Source organism: Rhinolophus hipposideros (genome assembly GCF_964194185.1).
Source record: "Rhinolophus hipposideros genome assembly, chromosome: 2".
In the NCBI taxonomy this organism is placed as follows: Eukaryota; Metazoa; Chordata; class Mammalia; order Chiroptera; family Rhinolophidae; genus Rhinolophus; species Rhinolophus hipposideros.
Window position 1 is genome coordinate 37,981,124 of NC_138048.1, and position 24,727 is coordinate 38,005,850.

The 24,727-nt window shown below is 37.2% G+C and overlaps 1 pseudogene across 1 annotated transcript; it reads right to left on the bottom strand.

Moving 5' to 3' along the window:
* Positions 1-4,567: 4,567 nt before the first annotated feature.
* LOC308510041 (ferritin light chain-like) lies at positions 4,568-23,759 on the bottom strand (annotated as a pseudogene). The gene is made up of 2 exons: positions 23,709-23,759; positions 4,568-5,172 (listed from the first exon to the last, which is right to left on the bottom strand). The product of its transcript is annotated as a ferritin light chain-like (transcript).
* Between the last annotated feature and the right edge of the window lie 968 nt (positions 23,760-24,727).

Below are 24,727 nucleotides of genomic sequence, written 5' to 3' on the forward strand. Positions count from 1 at the left end.
GCACTTACTATCTTAATATGAGAATTACAAATGCTCGATTTTTCGCAGGCGATCTTCAATTCAGGTCAATGAGTAAGAGGTATTATACTCCCACCCTCACCCCCACCTCTTTCAGATTGGCGACTGACAAATGTGGGAGTTACAGGCAATCACAGATACAGAGTATACTTGGAAAGGAAGCAGGATAAACCCACGGAGAACACTTAATACTGCACGTTCTTTAGAGCTCCCAGAACTCTGGCCAGGTCAGCAGTTGTCTTCTCTCTCCATTTTGTCTCCAGTGTTTTTATCTTTTATTCACAAGACAGTTAGGGCACTGGCAAGGATGAGCTAAACATGATTGCAGTCTCTCATCTCCTACCTTCTAGAACAGCTTTGGGTTTGATCACCATGACTACCCCTAGTGACTGAAATTCAAGTGAGTTGCCAAACCTAGAGAAGGAAATTCTGTACAACTAACTAGCTTTCATTCACTGGACAGGAATCACTTTGGATATTATTATTCTTAAAGCAAACATCTAATTTTCTCTCTAGATTCTTAAAAACTGGTAGAATTTCACAAAGAGGAATTCAGCTTTGCTGTTTTTTGGATGAGAAAACCGAAGCCCACAATCACACAGCTGGTTAGTGGAAGAGCCAGAATTCAACCTGAGACCTCCTAACACATCTACACTGTGTTCTTCCCACTACTGCAGAAGCCCCACTCAGAACAACCACACCTCTTGTTGCCTAAACTGTTTCAAAGCACTTAGCTGACAGTAAGAATAGGATTTTTGATTATGACTGTCAAGTGGGGTGGCCTGGGGGGGAGGGTCTCAGCTCTTGCTCCCCACATAAGAACGCAGGACATAGTGAGGCCAAAAAGGAACACCCACGGAGCCATAGATAGGGGAGTCATACCACTATATTCTCACTGGTGGCTGGGTTGGAGACACACGAAACAGGAGCCACACAATCTGCAACCTGCCGTCCACTTCTTTCGCAACCAACCCCATTTGCTAGCTGCAATCCGCTCTTGCCAGCTCAGCCACCATCTTCTTGCTAGCCCCCATTTTCTACTAGCATAGCCACAGCAGTTATATTAGTGGCCAATGGCTCACTGGTTACAGCTGACGGACAACTAGCCACAGTTGATGGCCATCTGATCACAGTTGATGGCCATTTACTACCTGAGCCAGCACCTTTCTATGTGAGGCTGAGAGCCTGGAAACTGCTCTCTGGGGCTTTGTCCCCACAGTGACCCATGGGGGAACTTGTTCAGGCTTTGAGATGAGGCCCGGTCCCCTTTCCTGTGCTTTTTGGGGGTTCCCTTATTTGCAGAAAAATTTCACAATTTAAATGTTTTCTGTTAAATATCTGAGCTCTTCAGAAAAATATGGGGGTGTGTGGTACAGTTATACAAGAAGCATATAGAATTGCAACACTATTCTTACTTGGAAGATTATATTGTACAGAAACTTCTCTCTACTAAAACTATCAGGCAGCTACTAATATTCTTTAATATGTAAAATAACTTAAAATCCTTTAATATAAGATGCCAACAGTGGTGTTTTTCCTTCAGTAATTCAGTTTAATAGTACTTTGAATTTTGTACATACAAGTGTATTAAACATGTTAGCAAGATAATGGAGGGGAAAGGCAAGCATTTATATTGTCCTTTTTTAGAAACATGGATTAAGTCTGTATACAAACATTCAATATCCCAGCAGTACGTCATCATTTAATTTTCTGATATTATGATTATGTCAAATTGCTTCCATAAAGCTTAATTTCCCATATTTGATATTGGTCTTTAGAGAAATTACAAATTACAGCAGCTACTTGAGTGGCTGATACAAGTAGATGGACATACAGTACATTAGAATATAATTGCCTTTCCTACAAGCCCTAAGTATAAAGTGTAAAAAAAGAAAAAAAGCTGCAGTGAAGCACTGATATAAAACTGTATATCAAATCTATGTTCTTGGATCTTGCATACCAGTGGGTGAATATGATAATAAACAGTATCATGTGAGGTCAGAGATAAATGATTTCAAGAAAAATCCAGCAGGGTCTGAAGGGGTAGAATTGATACGGGGTGCTTTTTAGATAGGTCAAAAAAAGAGTCTCATAAGGCAACATTTGACAGAGATTTTAATAAAGGGACCCAGAGACCTCTATTGCTATCTGGTAGAAGAGCATGTCCAGCTGAATAGATAATAAATAATTAACACTTTAAAAATTATTAAGTAAAAGCTTCCTAACTTGCAAATTTATTAATCAGAGTTCTTTGTTGCAAGTGACAGAAAAATAATTTAGTAAAAGCATATTGGATAGTTCACAGATGCTCAGAGGATTGGAAAACTTGGTGCAGATGTACACAACCAAGAAAAAGGGGTTAGATGAAAAACACACAGCCACTATTACCAGAACCCAAACCCCAGCAGCTGGACTCCTGTCTGTATTAAGCAGGGAAATAGAGATTGTAGCAACTGGTTTAGCCACGAGAGAACATTTTCTAGTCTCCCCTTCTTTGTATCATCTTCTCCCTGGTAGAAATCCATACCACCATGTTTGATTTGTAGAGCTAGGTCATATGCCCAGGCACCCACTGCAAAGAATGTTGGATGGTGAATGCTTGGTATTTTCAGCTTTTAGAGTTGGAGAATTCCACAAACACAGGGAGGGCTTTATCTGCTGGGTTGTCATAAGGAATTACAAATGCTACGACAGCAGGGGTCTCCTACAACTCAAACATTCTTTAACAGTAATTACCTTTTATTATATTGTTCCCAGCCTCAAAATAGTTAATACTACTTTCATATTTATAAAGAGAACCTGTTTATTTAAAATATTAAATATCCAGAGTAGCCACTATGTTTGCATACAGTTCAATACTCAGATGATTTAATAAGGAGGGTCTTGATGAGATAGAATCAGAATCTCATTTCAGCTAAAGGGATTTAGATTATGTATAAGGATAGGTATGGTATGTATAGTTTACTTTGAAATGGATTATTGGGTTGCTGGATAAATATGACAAGATACATTGAAATAAATGCAATTTGCATAGGTATGTAGGTTGGGTATATGTAACTGATTTCACTACCCTGTGAGAACATATACAATAATATTAACATTCATATCTAGATCTCAATTGTTCCAATACCTAGAACATTTTGTGGGACCTAAGTCTACTCCCAAATATTAAGTCTCCCTTGGTAATGTCAGCTGGATCCAGCAAGGTGACACCATCTGTGCTTTTGAATAAGGCTTCTCATGTGCTCATGCCGATTCCTGACATGTCAAATTGTCCCACCAGTCTTTGACATTGGAGGCCTGTAGGTACAAATACTTTCTTCTTTTTCTCTCCTTTAATTCTCAATTGGGTCTCAAAGCGGTACTGAATAAGCTCAGATTCTCATAACATCTTTTATATATATATATGTAACTGTAAGTTTCTACCCTAACCCTTTCTTTTACAGATGTTTAAAACTAGGTAATCAGTTCAAGTAAGAGAAAAACATTTCTGTCTCTTTTACGGAGTTTATCAAAACTTTCCCAACAGATCTTTGTCTTAGTAGTAGTATCATCATCATAAACAACAATGAAATGCCCCCTTTCTCCTTCAGTCAAAAATTTAAAACCCCTCTCTCACATCTACAGACACAAATAGACATCCGCAGGTGACACCACACAGAAAGCAATCCAATTTAGGTTCAGCTAAGACACTCTGTATAAGGGACTCTGTGTTGACTAGCTGTTGGGTGTGTTTGGCTCATACAATTATTAAGTTGTCTTTTACTTTAGCTAATGCAGAAGTTTGGGAGTCCAAACTACCCAAAGTCCCTGTTCTAGTAGTGTTTTACAAGTTCAAATTGGGAAGGAATGTGCTCTTGATTTAGTTAGTTAAATGAAATTGTTACAATGTAGCGTTAACAACAAGAATGTACCAGTCTGGCTCAGTTCAGATCAGAAACAGATCAATAAAGCAGGAGAGGCTGTTGTGTCCTAACTGAGCAGCTTTGCTTAGCTGTTTTTGAGCAATTAGTAGCCTGGGGGAAAAATGGAATGACAAATTCACAACCATGTGTAGTTGAACACCTTGCATTTATATGTGTAGATTCTTCAAAGAGATCAAATTACATTTAAAAACACTTAAATTTTTCTTCATAATAACTTATGGGAAAGAAAGGGATGAGTATTTGTACCATTATTTTATAGATTAGGGGATTGAGTTGCTGAGAGAGGGTGAGAAAGGAAAAGGTGACTAGACTAAACTAGACTACTAGTCTCTGGCCTAAAATTCTTCTTATAGTCTGTATGATAATGCAATTTAAAACACGGACTCTCATTATACATATTCCTATCATTTATATGTTAGTATTTTGATTACATCTTATATATGCACTTTCATCTTTTTCTTTTGCTGCATAAAGCTTTATTGTTTCAATTTTGTCCATGGCATAGGAGAGGGTTCCAGGTGATTAGAAGACTTTCTGGTGGTTGCAGGGAAAGGCTCAGGTAGAAGCCCAACACCAGGGGTATACAGAGGGGCCCCTCAAAGACCTCTGGGCTCCAAAAGCTCCTAATCATGCTTTAGGGTGAGATTTTCGCCAAGCCCTGCCTAGGCGCTGGCCAGCCTACGGAGGTTAGTCAGGTGATTGCCCATCTTCTTGACAAGTTTCACCTCCGCATCTAGGAAGTGGTTCTCCAGGAAGTCACAGAGATGTGATCTGTGTGGGCAGAACCCAGGGCATGCAGATCCAAAAGGTCCTGGTTCAGGTTCTTCTCCATGACCATGGTGGTTTCCATAGCATCCAGAGTTTTACCCCAGTCATCTTGGGAAGGCTTCTGCAGGTCCTAGAAGAGGGCATGGCCACCATGCTGGTTTTGCATTTTCAAGAGATACTCAGTGTCCTTGTGATTCTCCTTGGCCAACTAGTGGAAGAAGTGGCTCAGGCCTTCTATGACCACATCATCTCAGTTGAAATAGAAGCCTTGAGAGAGGTAGATATAGGAGGCCCACAGATGCAGGTTGATCAGACAGCTGATGGCGACCTCCACCTTGGTGGAATAATTCTGATGAACTTGGGCATTAATGGTTGCTCGGCAATAAGGAGTTAAGCTTAAAAAATGGTTTTGGCTGGTCTTGGAGGCCGAAGATGGCTGAGTTGGTTCTGAAGGTTGAGACTAGAAGGCAGGTTGGAGGGTAGAAGAAGGGACATCCCTGGGTCTGTTCCATTCAAACACTGTTGAAGCAAGAGACAGATCCGGGGGACCGCCAAGGTCACTCTGCACTTTCCATCTTGATTTCATATTTAAGTCCTTTGAAAACTGTTTTCTCTTATCTAAATTCCTTACGCAGATGAATTCACTATTTTGTTCAGCATGAGGCATTTTTGGGATTTATAAGAGCATGGATTCATATACAAGTTATGATAAGAAGTTTCATGAATATTTATATAAAAAAATTATTACAGTAAAAGACACATTCCCATTTATCCCCCTCAAATACTCCCCTGCTCTTCAAATACACTTATTCCCTCATTCTTGCCACTTTCCGAAGCAGTTCTGAAGTCCTCTTTGGTGAGTGTCTTTAGTTTCATTGTCGTGGCTGCTCTGATGTGCTAAATCATTTGACTTTGGGGAAGAGGCAGAAGTCGCATGGTGCCAGATCTAGTGAATAATGTGGATGAGGACACACAGTAATGTTTTTATTTGACAGAAATTGCCATACCAGAATTGATGTGTGACACAGAGCATTGTCATGATGGAGGATAAAGATTTCCAAAACTGCTTCAGAAAGTGGCAGGAATGATGGTATGGGTAAGTGTTTGAAGCGAGGGGAATATTTTGAGGGGGATTAATGGCAATGTGTCTTTTACTGTGATAATTTTTTTTTTAAATTTAAACCTTCACCATATTTTTTGATCGCACCTGATTTTGTGGGGTAAAAGGGTAATGGGTCAAAAATATTGCAAAGTCTTTAAAACATAGTCTTGAGGCACAAATATTCATGTGTTGAGAGGAGGAAAATAGAGATGACAAAGATAAAGAGCCTGAACTGAAGAAAGAGAATCAGGATATGCAGAGTGATGGAAACCTAGGCATTTTTGGGGTTTATAAGAGCATGGATTCATATACGAGGTATGGTAAAAAGTTTCATGAATATTTAAATTAAAAACAATTATTACAGTAAAAGACACATTCCCATTAATCCCACTCAAGTACTCCGCCGTGCTTCAGATACACTTATTCCCTCATGGGGATGACAAAGTTTTTTTTTTTTTTTTTCTTTTTAGCAGTCATAATAGTAATAATAGCTACCATTTATTTAGCATGTATCATGTGCAAGGCACTATGCTAAATGGTGTACACACATTTTTATTATTTTTTTATTGGTTTCAGGTGTGCAAAACAATGCACTAGTTAGACATTTATACCCCTCACAAAGTGATAACCCCTCTCCCCCAAGCTACTACTCTGCTGACATCCCATATAGCTGTTACAATCCCATTGACTCTATTCCCTATGCTGTTCTCCACATCCTGTGTAGGGATGACAAAGTTTTAATACTAAAGGGAAAACTTTCACCAAAGAGCCCTGTTTATAATTCAGGTCCCCCAGCTCCCATTGCTGTCAGCTATCCAGTTACTAATTTGGCTACGGGGATTTGAAATAAAGCTATGTTTCTTTAACCTATAAACTTAGCTCCTTAGGTAGAAAAAAATGATAGGTCATAACTATTCTGTTTTGATAGATTCTGATTTTCATTTTTAACTATCCGAAAAAAATTAAATCATCTCTATAAAACAACAGAACGTTAACAGTCTCACTAAAGTCTTCATTAACATCATTTGTGGATGGTCTGTTCCAAGAACATCTTTCTAATTGTTTCTTTCTTTTTTGTTTGTTTTTTCATTTGCCTTATCTCTTGCTCTCAGTTCCTGGGAAACAAAGCCAATGAAAAACCAAGCAAGTGGACTGAAAAACAAAACTAGACAAAAAACCCCCACTTTGGTATTTGGATAACATGAGGTGACAATATCTTGGTTACTGCCTGTTATGTTCCAACTATGTCATTTAGTACTCTGAAATCACACACTCTAATTGACGCACACAGATGGGAGACTGGAGAGCAAAACCACAAAATCTAGGAAATCTGAGGGTAACGTCATCAGTGAATCTTCACTGTAAATTTCATTGTTGTAGTGAAAGTAATTTCTTCTTTCAATAGTAGGGAAGATACTTTCCATGTTGAGGCCTCACTGAAAGACGAAAGACTATTGGTTAATTGCTTTATAACCTTATTATTACTTAAGTTGATAAAAAAGTCATCTTGATTTTTGTTCCTAGTTCCAATATAAATCAAAATGGGTCTAGTTTTTGTCTTTAATCACATAGATATTAACTAACAACAGTGGGGAATTTAATTAAAAGAAGAGAGAACTGTATCCTTGCATAGTTTTTGCATCAGACTTATTGTATGAAGGTAGAGAATTAATTAAATGGCTCCTTCACAACGTTTGTAATATGATTTATTCTAGAAAGGAGGCCCTTCAAAAAGTGAGACAATGGGGAAAATAAAGCTATATTTGTATCATTAATAGAACATTATATCACATATGGAAAAATACCTATTTTATTTGTTAGTCATTGTCTTTAATTGTGCACAAAGCAAGTGTATGCCTAGATTTAGTATGTGCAGTTTGAAAATATATATTTACTATTGTAACTGAATGAATATTTAAGGTGGATTTGTCTGCATTTTGTCTATAATTGCAAAGCAAAGCAAAGCAACAGACAGTGTGAAAACTGACCTGCAGTCTAATTTCACAAGAGCTAGAAAAGAACTTGTCGTAGGCAAACCCACTGCACATATTGATAACATATTGTAATATATATTAAACTTATCATTTTGTGACTTTTTTCTAAGTAAAATATTTATGTTTAATTTCTAACTAATTCTAAAAAGGAATATTTCCATATTTGTCCAAAGAACACATGGAAAAAAAGAGGGTGGGATATTATCTTTTCTAATATTTGTGACTCAAACTGGTTTTGCAAAAACAATACCTGGCATATAGGGAGCACTCAATAAATAGTTGTTCAACAGTTGGCTGTAAAATTACTTAATCTTTCTATGTTCTCCTTTCCAGTGGTTAGCTTTAGTATTCCTCCAACATATTTATTTTACTATTATTATAGAGCAGACTGTGAAACCTGGAATAAAGAGATACGGTAGAAAAAAAGCAATGGGACTTTTGGGGATGTAAAGCTGTGTAGTATATAATACTATTTAGCTTATTCATTGAGGTTTGGGAAAGGCCATTTATAAAAGAGCAGGCCACAGAAAAACTTTAAGCTTGGGAGCTACACAGCTTAGGAGATCAATGGCATTTGGGGTTGAATTAACACATTAGAACATTGGTTTCTTGACTTGCTTTGCCGTTGTTCATCGGTAATTTGGAGGAAAGCTTTGCTGCTCTGGTTGACTTGGGGCTAAAGCGGCTTGAGAATATGTTTTCTTGGCACTAACTTCTTCTGTGACAGACATAGAGGGGCTCTGAAGTGCAATGTGTGAAAACAATCACCTGGAAATAAGCTAAGTGGGCTAAACTGAAACACAAATATTTGTTGACTGACTGACTGACTGGATGTATGAGTACATGAATAGACTCATCTCTTTGATGAGATAATGAAGATAAAGATTATGTTGATGATGATGATGACAGTCGTGATAAAATACTTACTGAATGCTTTCTATGCACTAGATATTGATCTAAGTGTTCTTATTTATTTAATGCTCATAATTAACCAATAAGGAAGATATTATTATCATCTCCATTTTACTGATGAACAAACTGAATCACAGAGAGGTTAAGAAACTTGCCCAAGATCACCAAGCTAATAAGTGACCATATTCATGGATAAATCTTATTGATTAATATTAATATAATGAATAATGGTTAATGCGGTAAATAAGTAATTATCTCTTTTGTATCTATATACCTATATGTGCATCTATTATCTTTACCCTGTGCCTAATAATATGTGAAGCATGTAGGAGATCTTAAATAAGGAATAAAACATAGTTCTTCCTTTGAAGCACATATAATTTTGTTAGAAAGACCTCCTTACACATAATACAACCCAATTCAATTTATTTAAATGATTTATTTAGTATAGAAAAAAAGGCAGTGAGAAGTCAGAGATCACTTAGTGAGTATCCTGGAATAGTTATTAGAAGGCTTTGTTTAGAAGACGGGACATAAAATCAAAAAGTGTAAGATAGGTAATATCGATAAAATAATTTTCTAGGTTGGTAGGAAAATGGGGGAAGCCATGAATTATAAATACATACATGCAGGTGCCAATGTAGAGTGAGATCTGAAATTAGGTTTTGGGTTGGGCAACAGAAAAGCTGAATTGAAATGATGATACAGTTTTTGGAGGGTGTCTTAGTTAGCTCAGGCTGCCGTAACAAAATACCAGAGTTTGGGTGCCTTAAACGATAGACATTTATTTTTCACAGTTATGGAGGCTGGGAAGTCCAAGATCAAGGTGCTGGCAGCTTCCGTGTTTGATGAAAGCCTACTTCCTGGCATGCGGATGTCTGTCTTCTCGTGTCTCCTCACATGGCAGAGAGCAGAGAGAGAAGCAAGATCTCTCCTGTCTCTTCTTATAAGGGCACTAACTCCATCATGAAAGCTCCATCCTTATGACCTAATTATTTCCCATAGAGCCCCATCTCCAAATACCATCACATTGGGGAATACGGTGTCAATAATATGCATTTTGGGGGGGACGATAACATGCAGTGCATAACAGAGGGCCTTGAACAGAGAGTATATAACTGTGTTCTATTTTGAAATTGTGAATGTTTTTGAGAAAACAAAGTAGAAAGTGGGAAGTAGTGTGATGACAGAGTGCTATCGCAGGGTTAATGTACTGTTGTATACAATACAAATTAGTACAGAGACTGAGTAGACCTTGAACTAAAGAAATGTGTTAAAGGTGTTGCAATAACTCAGGAATGGGTTAATGAACAACCAAATTGGAGTCATGACAATGGGAATAAAAATGAGGAGAGAGAATGAGAGAGACAATTAGGAATATATTTTTTTAAATGATTGGTGTCTTTTTTTTTTTAATTGGGGAAAGGAAACAGGACTTTATTGGGGTACAGTGTGTACTTCCAAGACTTAATTTTTTCCAAGTCAAGTTGTTGTCCGTTCAGTCTTAGTTGTGGAGGGCGCAGCTCAGCTCCAGGTCCAGTTGCCATTGCTAGTTGCAGGGGGCGCAGCCCACCATCCCTTGCGGGAGTCAAACTGGCAACCAAAGTGCCGTGTTCAATCTTAGTTGCAGGGGGCGCTGCCCACCATCCCTTGCAGGACTTGAGGAATCGAACAGGCAGCCTGTGGTTGAGAGCCCACTGGCCCATGGGGGAATCCAACCGGCAGCCTTCAGAGTTAGGAGCGCAGATCTCCAACTGCCTGAGCCAACGGGCCGGCCCAGGAATATTTTTGATGGCTGAATTCAGTCACTTGCATTTGGCCACAGGTTAGAAAGTTCACAGTGAGTTTCTGCTGAATATTTTCTGAGGTGCAAAAACAACTTTGTAATGTGATAGTAAAATAGTGTCTGCTGGTCCCAGATTGTTCAGTTTGTTGCACCTGTAAATCACTATATAAATACCCTGCAACAGGAAACTGGTATCAGACAAAAATTGTATAAAACTGAAAGAGGAGATATGGTACTCTCAAAAAATAAATATAAACAACTTAATAATAAGAGAATTTGGCATAAATATACTCGTATTAATTGAAAATCAAACAACTCACCTGCATGGATCATCTATGCCCATGTCTAATTATGCTACCATGGATAAATACTTGCTTTAAAAAACCAGCCATAATGTTTTGCATGTGTCAGAGATGCAGTGCTCTTCAATTTTATGAATTTAATACATGAAGTCATTTTAAACATTAGCAGCAAATTGCTGTAATTAGAAAACTATACTCCCATAAATTTTCACCAGAAAAAAATGGTTACTGGTGATTTTTAGATGTTATAACCATTTCATTTTACCTGATATGAATGTCAGGACAGCAGGAGATGGCAAACTTTTCCAGGGGAACTATCTTGCTACCCTGAAATTCAGCAAATGCCATAAATGCATAGGTGTCAAAGTGTGTGCTACATATTTTTTACTGTAGTATTTAACTAATGTCTTTACTGCCATCAGTAGCAGCATATGTTTCAGTTCTTTGGATTGGAATCCAAAGCGATATAATTGCTGAATAGTTCATACTGAAAATTAAGGGATGGCATTTTTCCTGTGCGACAAATTAATAGGAAAAATGGTATTGATGTGCATCAAACCTATGGACCTGTGAATTTACTCAGCATTATATAATTTCTGTAACCATGAATGACTTCCCTTCCTGAATAGCCCTGGAGGATTCCCAAAACTGGCTCATGGCATGGGGCTGATGAGGAATAAAAACAGAGAGAGTGAGAATTTTCCGTGAGGTATCTTATAGAAGGGCTCAAAGGTCAAGAGGTAAAGGGCTAGTTTTCGTGCGGCAGTGTGAACTTCCCTCTGAATTCCGGCATTCTGAAGAGTTGTAATATAGTCGCTTCTCTTCTCCCATTCACCTCCTTGCTTCATCATCCCCACATTTTTCAGGGTTGCAGGATGAAGCTGCCAAGGATGCTTTTTCACTCTCAGGTTCTCACCAAGCTCTATAGGAAGACAGTTGAGAGAAGACAAAAACTGAAGCCCACTTAAAGCTGGGTTGGGAAGGACACCAAAACTGCCTTTGCTGTCTTCTCTCCTCTCATTTGTTGCTTTTCTATGATCCCCTTGTTTGTCTCCTTCCCAGTTTTTATGGACTGAGTTATGTCTCCACCAAATTCATATGTTGAAGTCCTAATCCCCAGTATCTCAAAATGTCACCGTATTTGGAGATAGGGTCTTTAAAACGGTGAATAAGTTAAAATGAGGCCATTAGGGTGGGCCCTGATACAATCTCACTGGTGTCATTATAAGGAAAGGAAGTTCGGATACACAAAAAGAAACACCAGAGGTACGTATGCACAGAGGGATGACCATGTAAAGAGGAAGCAAGAAGTGACCATCTGTAAGCCAGAGAGAGCCCTCAGAGGAAACCAATCCTTTTGGCATTTGGATCTTGTACTTCTAGCCTCCAGGACTCTGAGAAAATACATTTCTGTTGTGTAAGTGACCCAGGATGTGGTATTTTGTGTTGCGTGGCCCTAGCAAACTGATATACCAGTGTTCTCATGAAACTCATGGTCCCTCTATGATTGCCTCATTTCTGCCACCATTTTCCTCTCACCTACTCATGGGAATTTTTCTGCGTGATATAAAGAGTTACTGCATTAAGCTAATTTACAGTAAAATAATCACTTCATAGAATTATATCATGACCAAATTGCCCAACAGCATATATTTTGTAAGTGTTAGAGCTGGGATGAAAACCTGGATATTTTGAATCTTAGCCCTAAGTATTTTTTGCTGCACACTCTTCCTCTTATGATAAACCATTAGAGAACTGTGACTATGAACCAGGTTGTTTGGGCTTTTCATGATATTACTTTTACTAACCTGTGCCCTGGTGTTTCCCATCAGACTGCATCAAACAACTCATTGAAACTCACTGTTGTATTTGTTGTAGTAGCGTCACATATGGTTGTCATTCTCAGCGTCCCACAGTGTCTCTTTGAGGACAATCAAATGTGTTTGAAGGAACTGATGGATTGCACTTTTGTGTCTCTGGCCTTTTTTCTGGCTTCCTTTTCCCCCCGAAAATAGTCTCTTCTCTTAAACTTGTATGTAATTTATTTCTTTATGCATACATATTTAAAGTAACTTCTAGTTAATTAATTTAGGAGTATTCATATTTTTCACCTATATTTTTAAAAATTATTAAAAAAAATTCAGTTACAATTGGCATACAATATTTGTTTCAGGTATACAACACAATGATTAGACATTTATATAACTTACGAAGTGCTCACCCTGATAAACCTAGTCCCCATCTGACACCATGCATAGTTAATACAATATTATTGACTATATTCCTATGTTATACTTTACATCTTCATGGATATTTTGTAACTACTAATTTGTACTGCTTAATCCCTTCCTGTTTTTAACCAGCTTCCCAACCCGCCTCCCATCTGGCAACCATCAGAATGTTCTCTGTATCTGTGAGTTTGTTTCTGTTGTTTGTTCATTTATTTTGTTCTTTAGATTCCACATGTAAGTGAGATGATATGGTACTTGTCTTTCTCTGTCTGACTCACTCCACTCAGCACAATACTCTCTAGTCCTTTCATGTTGTTGCAGATGGCAAAATTTCATTCTTTTTTATGGTTGTGGACTCACATTTTAAGAAGAGGTTTAGTTCAAGCTATTTACATGCATCTCTGCCATCAATATCTTTATAATCAATAGGCAGTTTTCCAGAGAATGTCCATGGATTGTGAGTATGAATTATGACTGTAAATCCCATTTTTATCATAGCACTGTATCATTCTCAACCCACACATTAATGTAGCGACATTCAGGGAAGGACCCCACATCTTCTCAGGATCAACATAATAGAGTTGTTTTATTTACACCCACATGAAACATACATGCACATTGGTGGGGGTAGTGGCACTGAAATATGCAATAATAGTATCTGAGACCAGCATACAGAAGTTCACTAAGTATAAGCACCCTGAGCTTACACAGCTTAATATCACTAGTTTGCTCTTATGGCAATGCTATATGCTGTTCCTCCACTCTCCTAATGCTACAAGGTTGGGTCTCTGTCCAGAGACTCTGGAATGCTCCTTGGAAAACAGTTGTACTAGATCCAATCCATAGTCATGGCCTAGCAAAACCTTGGAAAAGCAAAATCATCTGTCCCCACAAGTCAAATAATGAATCAACAGTGACACCCGTCTATGTGGCCTGATATCCCTACTCCAAGAAATATGCATTGATGTAGTGTGTATGTTAATAGGAAAGTTTAGTTTACATTCATTGGGTATTTTTAAATTGAATTTATTTTTGTTGTGTTGTGTAATTCTATAGTAAATATAACTAATTGGAAAAAGGCTATCTCTGATCAATTTCCACGTTATTCTGTCAAAGCAGTAGAGTATAATGGAGTTCACTTTAGGTCTTAGGCTGCTAGAGATATGGTCATGCCATTTTCACTTCTGTCTAAATTTTTTTGAGATATGCATTTAATAATTCCATGTATGATGTCATTGGAAAATTCAACTTATGTTACAAAATCATCACATTAGGAAGTGGGTGCTCCTATATGTTCTATAGGTGTACATTCATAATCTCCAAAACTAACCACTTGCTAATTTTTTTTTTTTTAGTTTTACTTTTTTCTAAGTTATATATGTACAAAGTTTAAAGAGGCAAATGGTTCTTACAAGATTTGTTATGAAAACCAGGAGTCTACTTTTCCTTACTCTCACTTTTGGATTATTTTGGGATACACTTTTTTTTTTTTAAAGAATATTTATTGGGGAATGTTGGGGAACAGTGTGTTTGTTTCTCCAGGGCCTATCAGCTCCAAGTCGTTACCCCTCAATCTTGTTGTGGAGGGTACAACTCCACTCCAAGTCCAGTTGCTGTTTTCAATCTTAGTTGCAGGGGGCACGGCCCACCATCCCATGTGGGAATCGAACCATCAACCCTGTTGTCCAGAGCTCGCGTTCCAACCAACTGAGGTGTCCGGCCACCCCTGGGTTACATTTTTATGTCTCTAAATAACATACTTCATTGCCACTCCTTGGTTTGTCACTTTTAAGCATGACCGATTGACTTCCAACTATGGAACCTGCAGCTTAACTCTCTATTACCACTTCCCCTCTCCCCTGCACACTGCCACTTTTCAGCCTACGTCCTCTTGATAGAATTAAATACAATTTATAGTTGAGCCATGTAGCGAATCTTGATAATTTTTCTTTCCTCGCACCACTTTATGTTTTCCCTAGAGATCATAATTGTCGGAATATCCTCAAGATGTGAGGTATATTAGGTGTTCTGTCAGTTTCATCTTCCTGAAGAAATCTCTTCCTGAAGAGCTTTCTGCTCTATCCCAATCGGGATTGTTTTCCTTCTTTGCTGGGGCACAGCTGTTAGTATAGAAACTTCCTTTACCATCATCTGGGAATTATTCCCCCCTATCTAGTGAGTATCCATTTTTTCCTTAGTTTCTTATCTTCTTTCTTGGCTTACACCTTCATGTTAGTGAAGCTAACCCTCCTGTAGATTTCTGAGCAGGGGGAGAATTTTTCCAAAATCCAAAGTCCAAAATGGTCTTTATCTTCACATTTAATTTTTTACTCTGTCTGTTATATACCTCCTTCCTTCAGTACTTTAAAGTTATTGCTGTGTATCTTTAAGGTTCCAGTTACAGCTCTTGAAGTATGATGATACTGTTTGTATGTCACCTGTTTTTTGCTGTTCTCTTTGTCGCCAGAGATGTGAAATTTTATGATAATATGCCTAATGTAGTATACTTTAACCTGTTGACCTGAATTCTTTCAACCTGAAAAATCATGAAATGTCCTTTAATTCTGGGACATTTTCTTGAAAAATCTAACTGATTTTCTCTCTTAATTTTCTATGTTCTTTTTTCTATAATCTCTATTATTCAGACATTAGACCTCCTGAACTAGTTATTCCCATCATTGTTTTCTAATTTTCCTTCTCTAAATTTTTTTACTCTTTATGAGAATTTTACTCAGTTTTATCTTTCAACACTTCTACTGAGGTTTTCACTTTTGTAATCACATGTTTAATTTCAGAGAGCTCTTTTTTTGTTGTTGTTCTGTTTTGTTTTTGGAATAGTTCTAACAGCATTGTTTCCACGTTTATGGATGCAATAAATTATTTTTATCTCTTTGAATATATTAACAATTTTTATGTTTTCTTCTCTTTTTGTAATCCTTGTTTCCCCCCAAGTTGTTGTCTTTTGCATGAGAGGCTTTACTCAGATGTTGGTAGTTTTTGCTTGCTGCTCCCATTTAAAAGGAATTTTTGTTTGCTTCTCCCATTAAAAAGCCATTTAAAAGGACAGAGGGTGAAGTTAGGGCTTGTGTGCCAAGAGTTTTACTGTAAGTTCATGTGGCTGGGCCTTTTGGGGTGAACCTCTGATGTTAGTATCTTCTAGATCTTTCCTCTTAACTAGTCAGATTCTCCAAAGAAGACCCTTTGAAACTTCTTCATGGAGATGGAAGGTCTAGCTACTGCTGGTGTTCTGAGATCTGAGTCAGGAGAGTGGATTGGGATCCAAAAACCCAGTAAGCATTTAATACTCACTCTATATTTGGTATTGTACTTCTACCCTCAACTCTTTCTGGTATCCCATCACCAACCCCCATCCCACCCCCAAATTGTTTAACTTCTCTAATAAATAAAACTTCAGTCTTTTGCTGGGGAAGGAGAGAGGAACTGAAGAACTACTGCTCCGAGAAAGCCTCCTTATTTTAGGATACTTTCTTTGTCATCATTTCCAAAGTGAACTGGTGCCATCAATTCCTGACTTTTTGAGGATTCTATTGAATAAATAAGATTTATTTTTGGCATTCTCCTCTACTGCTTTAGCATTTTGTTTCTTAGGTAGTTTATGTCATCACCACTAGCCCATCTACTCTAAAATTTTGCTGCTATTACCTCCTGTTCTTCCATCTTCTGGTGTTATGCCTTAAAGTCCCTGTTCCATTATTTTAGAGGGGTTTGAAAAGAAAGGAAATTTGTGTGCTCTATTTTCCACTCTAATACCTAGATGTATCAACATTTATTTGTTATCTATTGTCCTCTTATTGTATTGTACATATTTCTGTATGCTCCCTTAAATTTTATTTAAAGGGGGAAAAAGGATAAACTAAACAGACTACCCTGATTAGAGTTCTACATGTGTCTAAACTTCATCATATAACAGATAATCTTTTGGTTTAGTGCTACAGTAGAAAAATGTGAATTGCTATTAATTTAATTCTTTGAAATTCACTTTATTTCCAAGGTCTTGAAGCACACCCCAAGATCTTTAATGCATCCCCAATGGCAACTTTCCTACTTCATCATTCAACCGAGAGCTCACTTTCCTAAAGTATGTGTCTGTGTGCCTAGTGGCATCTCATCATTTTTAGTCAGGCAAATCGACTTTTATCCTGGAAGAAACCCAGGGCATGGAGTGAAACTATATGCTAGATTTGGCTGTGCCAAAAATGTTTCACTTTGAGATATTATCTGTTCTGAAACAGTAGGAACTCGGTTGTATTAGGAAATGACATGAATTTAATTGGTTTTTAAAAAGCCCTTTTCAATTGTGTTCTCACTAACAACCAGAGAGGTCTGATCATTCTCTGTGCATTCCATGCATGGAGGTTTTAAATGAATGACACATGTCATCTGTGCAGTGAGGTGTGTATTGTGCCCGAGCCATCTCCGGGTTGGTCAAGTGTTAGGAAACTTCCTAGCGATGTTGTATATTCAAAGGGAAAAAAAATATTTTTGAGAAGTTAATCTTAAATCATGGCTGACCCTCTAGTAGTTTGGTTTGATCTGAGACTATGTATACGAAGTAATTTTTAAGCAGAAAAGCACTACATAATTCCCATTATTTTCTTACATTTATTATTTTTCTATGCTGAACTTTGAAATATGTTCTATTTTATGTACATCATTTAAAAAAGCTGCATTTGGAAAAGGGAATGAAAAAGTATTTTATTTAACAGGTTTAGGGTTCAATGAATCCCCCAAACTTCTGTTTTTAAGATCCTGTGCTGATCCAGCCTCCGGTTGGCATCTCCATCGATGTGGGCATGGGTGAGTTAGAAGACGCAGGAAACAAGCACTCACATGGGCTTTCAGACCTCCCTTCATCGAAAAAGTGAGTTTTTGGATGAAATGAAGTTAGCAGGTAAATTTTTATCTACAAGTACCAAACAATAAATCAAGATGAATGCAAACATCTAAGATTTTGCTAACTTTATCTGGGCAGCAATAATTGTTGCCAGCAGTGAGTGTCCTGAAGGATGAAATGGCTTCAATATCCTATACATGGGAAATCAAGAAGTCCTCTCTCCCCCCACCCCATATACCGATTAAATGCTGGCAGTGCAAAAACAATATTTTACCTTTATGGAACCTAGTCTGTGTGATTAATTGAAACATGTTTCAAAACAAAGATGCTTCATCAGAAAATACTTGTTAAATGATTTATGTGATTCTAAAATGGTACTGGAAACAATAAATGGGCAAGCATCTACCCTGACAAAACTTACAGATGAATGAAGAAGATATTAATACAAAAATAATCTTACTTAGGTGCAAAACTCTGTATGATGTAGCTGTTCAACAAATTTGCTGCATTTTTGATGAAAGATGCTTTTTAAAGTCACCTTTATTGAGGTGTACTGTGCACAATTAAAATTTATTTAAGTTTACAATTCAATTAATTTTAGCAAATATGTATACTTACTCCGCCACCACAGTCATCATGCAGATATTTCTATTGTACCAAAGAGTTCCTTCCTTTATGATCATTTCCAGTCAATCCTCTGCTGTACTTCTGCCATCACTCACTGTTTTCTGTATCTGTTAGTCTGTCTCCCTAAGAATTGTGTATGAATGAGACTGTAGAGTTGAAGGCTTTTGTGTCTGGCTTCTCTCACAGAACATAACCACTTTTGAAATTCATCTATGGTCTTGTGGATATCAGTAGTTTATTTTTATTGCTGAATAGTATTCTCTTGTATGGATATTTATTTATGCATTCACAAGTTACTGGACATTTGAGTTCCTTCCAGTTTTTTGGCAGTTATGAGTGAACCTTTTATGAAATAGTCTTGGTGTGGACATAAGTTTTCATTTCTCTTGGATAAACTTTTAGAAGTGGAATTGCTGGGTTGTATGATAAGTGTATGCTCAGTGTAATCAATCAACTGCCAAACTGTTTTCTAAAGTGACTGAAAGCAAAAAAATATCTATTTTGTTTTCCCAGTGCCAGTATATGAGAGTTCCAGTTGCTCCACATTCTCACCAAAACTTGGTATTTGGCAGTTTTTAATGTAATCAGTCTAGTGAGGGTCTGGTGGTATTTTAAGTTTTAATTTCTATCTCCCAGTTACTAATAATATTAACCATCTTTCATGTGCTTACTAGTTATCTAAATCTTTAGGGAAGCGTCAGTTCAAATATTTTACCCATTATTTTTTTGACTATTTGCTTATCTTCTAATTATTCTGTGTAAGAGTTCTTTATATAGTCTAGATACATGTTTATATTTTCTCCTAGTTTGTGGCTTGTCTTATCAGTGTGTTTCGAAGAGTAAAATATTTTAATTTTGATAAAGTTCAATTTATCAATTTTCTAAAAGAGTTTGAGCTATTTGTTTCCTATTTAAGCAATCTTTATCTAATGAAAAGGTCACTACCAAGCTTTTTTTTTTTTCCTAGAGGTTTTATAGTTTTAGATTTTATGTTTAGGTCATGACCCATTTTGAGTTAATTTTTGCATATAGTACAAAATTTTTATCTTCATATTTTTATTTTCATATTTTTTGCTTCATATTTTTTTTGCATGTGAATATTCTAATTCAGTGGGAAGAGGATAGTCTTTTAAACTAATGAACTAGTTCATATGTGTTCAGGAGGATAAGGATGATGAGTTCTGGTGGAAGGCATCCACCTGTGAAAGAACAAATAGTACACCATAAAGCACTGTGTCAGAGTACTGTACTAGAGTCATACTCATGGGTAAAAGTCTGGATGTATGTTACACAAACACACACATACACATATGTAAATATATAAATTATATTTTCTTTAATGTTTCCATTTATTTGATTCTTGATTAGAAAATGGCTTAACTCTATGATCCTGAGGATATAATGTAACCCATCCGTACCTCAATTTCTCCATCAATAATGTGGGGATCGAAATAGTGTCTGCCTCATAGAGCTCTTAAAAGAATTAAACAAGTAATGCATATAAAGCACTCAAATGTTAGACGTTATTATGAGCACCTTTTCCTTCCCAGTGAATGCCCTAAGCAGCTAGCTCTCTTATACAGGGACAAGTCTTTATAGTATCATTCGTATTATGTTCTTGCCTCATCTCTTCCTTCTGAGCAACAAGAGTGTCAGCACAAATATCTAGTTACTTTCCTGTAATTAACAATTCTGGAAGAGGTTCTTCTGTCTCAGTCATTTACAAAGACATCAAAAATGATTAATTTAGAACAAGTGAACTCACATCATGAAATTAATTATATAGATAGTACTAGCAGTTCATTTAAGTATAAACACAGTTAAAATGATATCCAGAAAAATGTATACCCTCTCATATTTATTACTGACTATTTTTCCAGAGGCGTTAAAAAAATACTGTGCAACTCCTGCTAAGGATATTGTCCTGATATTTATCCATGTCTGTTATTTCACTGTCCTTGTTGCTGCTGTCCATTGATCCACTTCTGTATTCCATGCTGGGCCAGTACCTGCTGATCTAATCTGCTTCATGTCTGTCTTGTCGCTCCCTTGATTTAAGACTGATATATTAATTACAAGGATTTCTAAGACCCCATCTGTATTTCTGAGTCTAACAATTCTCTTCTCATTTGTTATACAGATATTTAAGCCACTGCCTCATTTTTGCCAGTGTGTTGGTTGTAGCCATCTATTCCAAAATGTCTCCTTTACGTATTGCTCTGAAATGAGCGGCGTTACAGAACCTCCTGAACAGGACCAGCCACATAATGTGCTGGGAAAATATAAAATGAAATTGGGTGGTTATTTATTCAAAAATCATCAAAATTTTCAAAATAGTGACAGCAGGGAGAGGGGTGGTAGATGAGGGTTACCGGGGTCAATTATATGGTGATGGAAGGAGAACTGACTGGATGGTGAACACACAATGTGATGTATAGATGTTGTATTACAGAATTGTACACTTGAAACCGATGTAATTTTACTAATCATTGTCACCCAATAAATTTTAATTAAAAAAAAGATAGTGACAGCAGAGCATTAAACCAAGAGAAGCCTTTTAAGCATGGGTCCTGTGCAGCCCCACAAGTTGCACACCATAAACTTGGCCTTGATACTGGATTTTGATGGGAAGTAAAGAGAACCCACCTGGGTGTTCTTGAAAATATTTCACCTACTACTTAGAAAATTTAACTCAATCCTTACTTTTTCTATATTATTTCATGCTCCATTTTCTACCATCTTTCCAACCCCACTGGTAGCACTGTAGTTAAATATCTGCTTACTGTTTTAGTGGTTTTTGTGCTTTAATAATTTTATACACATTTGTATGTTTTCTGATTATAAGAGGAGACAACATAAGCCCCGTGATGCTGATGATAAATATGTATTGAACAGCAAACTATGTATAGTCTTGTGCTTTACAGTCTGCAGAGAAAGCTAAAGGGATACAGTCCTCATGCTGCTCTCGTTACAACTGTGTACCAGAGTCTACCTGCTACTGGACCTGAATTACTTATTTTGTCTGTACTGTTCCCCAATTTCCTCATTAGTCAAAATAGAGATAATAAGCTAGGGCTGTTGTTGTTATAGTGAAAATATAATATACTTAAGACATTTGGAACAGTGCTCAACATATAATAAGTGATCAAAAAATATTAGCTATTTCACTCAGTTTCCATACCTGGACCAGGAGAAACACATAATATGGATTTCATGCCCAGCATTTGGATCAATATAGGATTTTTGTGCCTGTATAAGATGACTTTTGTGCTTGTCAAACATACAGCAATAAATATCAACCAGGACTATACTTCAAGATTAGAATCTTTAAAAATATATGTCCACTGATTTAGAATCTCTTGGCAGGCGGCCAGGTTGTAAATGTGTGTGTATGTGTGTATTGTAGATGGTACAAAGAAACTGAGCCTGTGATCTTCCTCCCTCCTCTCCTCCTTTCCCTCTTTCCTTCCTCTCTCCCTCCCTCTCTCTTTCATTTTCCCTTTCTTTCTTTCTTTCTTTCTTTCTTTCTTTCTTTCTTTCTTTCTTTCTTTCTTTCTTTCTTTCTTTCTTTCCTTCCTTCCTTCCTTCCTTCCTTCCTTCCTTCCTTCCTTCCTTCCTTCCTTCCTTCCTTTTCATTCCTTCCTTCTTCCTCCCTCCCTCCCTCCCTCCCTCCCTCCCTCCATCCATCCATCCATCCTTCCCTCTCTCTCTCTTTTTCTCTCTTTCTTCCCTTCCCTCTTTCCTCCCTATCTATCTATCTATCTATCTATCTATCTATCTATCTATCTATCTAATCTATTTATCATCTATCATCTATCTAGGTTGTGGAAGATAGTGACACTGTGCTAGTTCTTAGGAATTCATTAGCTTCACAGTATACTGAAGGAGAGAGAGAAGAAAATAGGACGTATTTAGTAAATCTATGAGAACACAAAGGAGAGCTACAGAATCTAACCTGAGTGAAGGGTCTTTGGAAGCCCTTTGGGAAGAGGTAACTTCTGAGCTGAGATTTAAAAGTAAAATTGGAATTAACCAGGAGAAAAGGGTGTTCCCGATAGGAAGGATAGTATACGCAATGTGAACTTATGCTTTTTTAAGTTCCACAGGCAGTTTTGATGTGGAACTAGGGTTAAAGATTTTAAATTTAGAGTTGTTTATTAATTCTGAAAATCTGGATAAGGAAGCAGAGAAACCAGAAGAACAACACTAATGTCTTTAACTCTGCTGTTGTCTGTCCCAGGCCTGCATCCCAATTAGTCAGTCTGTCCTAGTGCCTTTTGCCTTTGTCTTTGACCGTATATGGGGACTAAACTAACAATGTGGCTTTTATGTTTTGTGGTTATGATAACTGTCAGAGGATCCTGACAGTATCCTGGGTCTGTATCGAGACACTGAGTTTGTCTTCCTAACTCTGATTAATATTTTTTTCTTTGAAAGTTAAATATTGGCCGTTTATCAATTCTTTTATTTTCTTTCTCAGGGCCTGCTCCTCACCCATTTTTCCTCAGTCTGATCTTGTAAGAGAATAATATGAGATAATCAGTTTAGGTGAAGTGTTTGAATTGTTCTAGGTCACCTTAGTTTATAAATTATAGAGCCTGGATTAGAACCCCAATGTTCTGATTCCAAGATCATATTTTTCTATTCTCTTTCAATAAAATTCAGAGACATTATTCATAATTTATTTTGTCTCTGGAACTACTCTCTTAATTCCATTTGTTATCCATCAACAGATAAGAAATCTGTGGGGAAGAGGAGGGTTTTGGTTATCATGATAACCAGTCTCCAAAGATGGCCCCTCCAGTTCCTCCATTCCTGCACTTTATGCCATGCCTCACAGGAAGAGATAGAGTTACAGATATGCCTCAACTTACAATGGGATTATGTCCTAGTAAACATCATAAATTAAAATTATCGTAAATCGAAAATGCATTGAATATACCTAACCTACCAAACACCACAGCTTAGCCTAGCCAATGGTAAATGTGCTCAGAACGCTTACATTAGCCCACAGTTGGGTAATTGTCTTGCATTTCATTTTGAGTAAATGCCTTCCTCTTTTTCTTCTCACCAGAAGTAGGAGACACAGATGGGTGATTTGTAGACCTTATGGGATGTGAAAACACAAAACACAATGTCCAAAAAATTGCTTTCAATGCATTACATGGTAGAGTATCAGTTGTTTACCCTTATGATTTCATGGCAGACTGGGACCTGTGGCTTGCTGCTGCTGTCCATCATCGTAAGAGAGTATTGTACTGCATATTTCTAGCCTGGGAAAAGATCAAAATTCAAAGTGCAGTTTCTGCTGATTGCATATTGCTTTTTCACCTTAATAAACTTGAAAAATCATAAGTTGAATGATTGTCAGTCAGGGACTGTCTGTATACCTCCTCTCTTTGAATCTGAGCTTCTCTTGTGATACATTTGACCAACAAAACATTCTGGGACTTTTGAGTCCAAGCCTTAAGAGGACTAATAGTTTCCCTTTCTTTCCTCTTGAAACACATGCTCTTGTGATGTTCATTCTGAAAACCCAGCTGTCATGCTATCAGCAACCTGAAACCTGAGGTGCTTTGGTTTATAACCCAAGAAAAGTCCCCAGTGGACAGCCAGTACCAGTACCAACTGCCAGCCTCAGAGTGACCTTTCTTGGATGTCACAGTGCAGTGAGACCCAGACAATTGCAGACCCAGTCAATATCCTATGGAACAGAAGAACCATCTAGCTGATTCTAGTCAACCTGCAGAAACACGAGAGTTACTAACATGGTTGTTATTATAAGCCATTACCATTTTGAGATGGTTTATTACACAGCAATGGGTAGCTGAAAATGTTACCTCTTATAATAAGGCTTATACCTTCTTTCAATATTTTGAATAATGAAAGCACTAAGTGCAAAGTAATGAATCCCATGTGACTTACTGAATAGACTAGCTTATTATATATTAAAGTAACAATGATCTCCGCTACAATAAGAGTATTTCTGAAAATTATTTTTTAATGGCCAGAAGTATTGTTATCCCAAGCAGAGCCAAAATGAAAATGACAGTGGATTTAAAAAGCCTCATTAATTTGGGCAGAGTGCATGCTCTAAATGCAAAGGAACTTGGATCAGCTTGCTGAATGTCCTTTTGTGATGTTAAAAAAACACACATATTCATTGTTTGACACTTGAGACTTGATTTTGAGCTAAAGTATCTTAA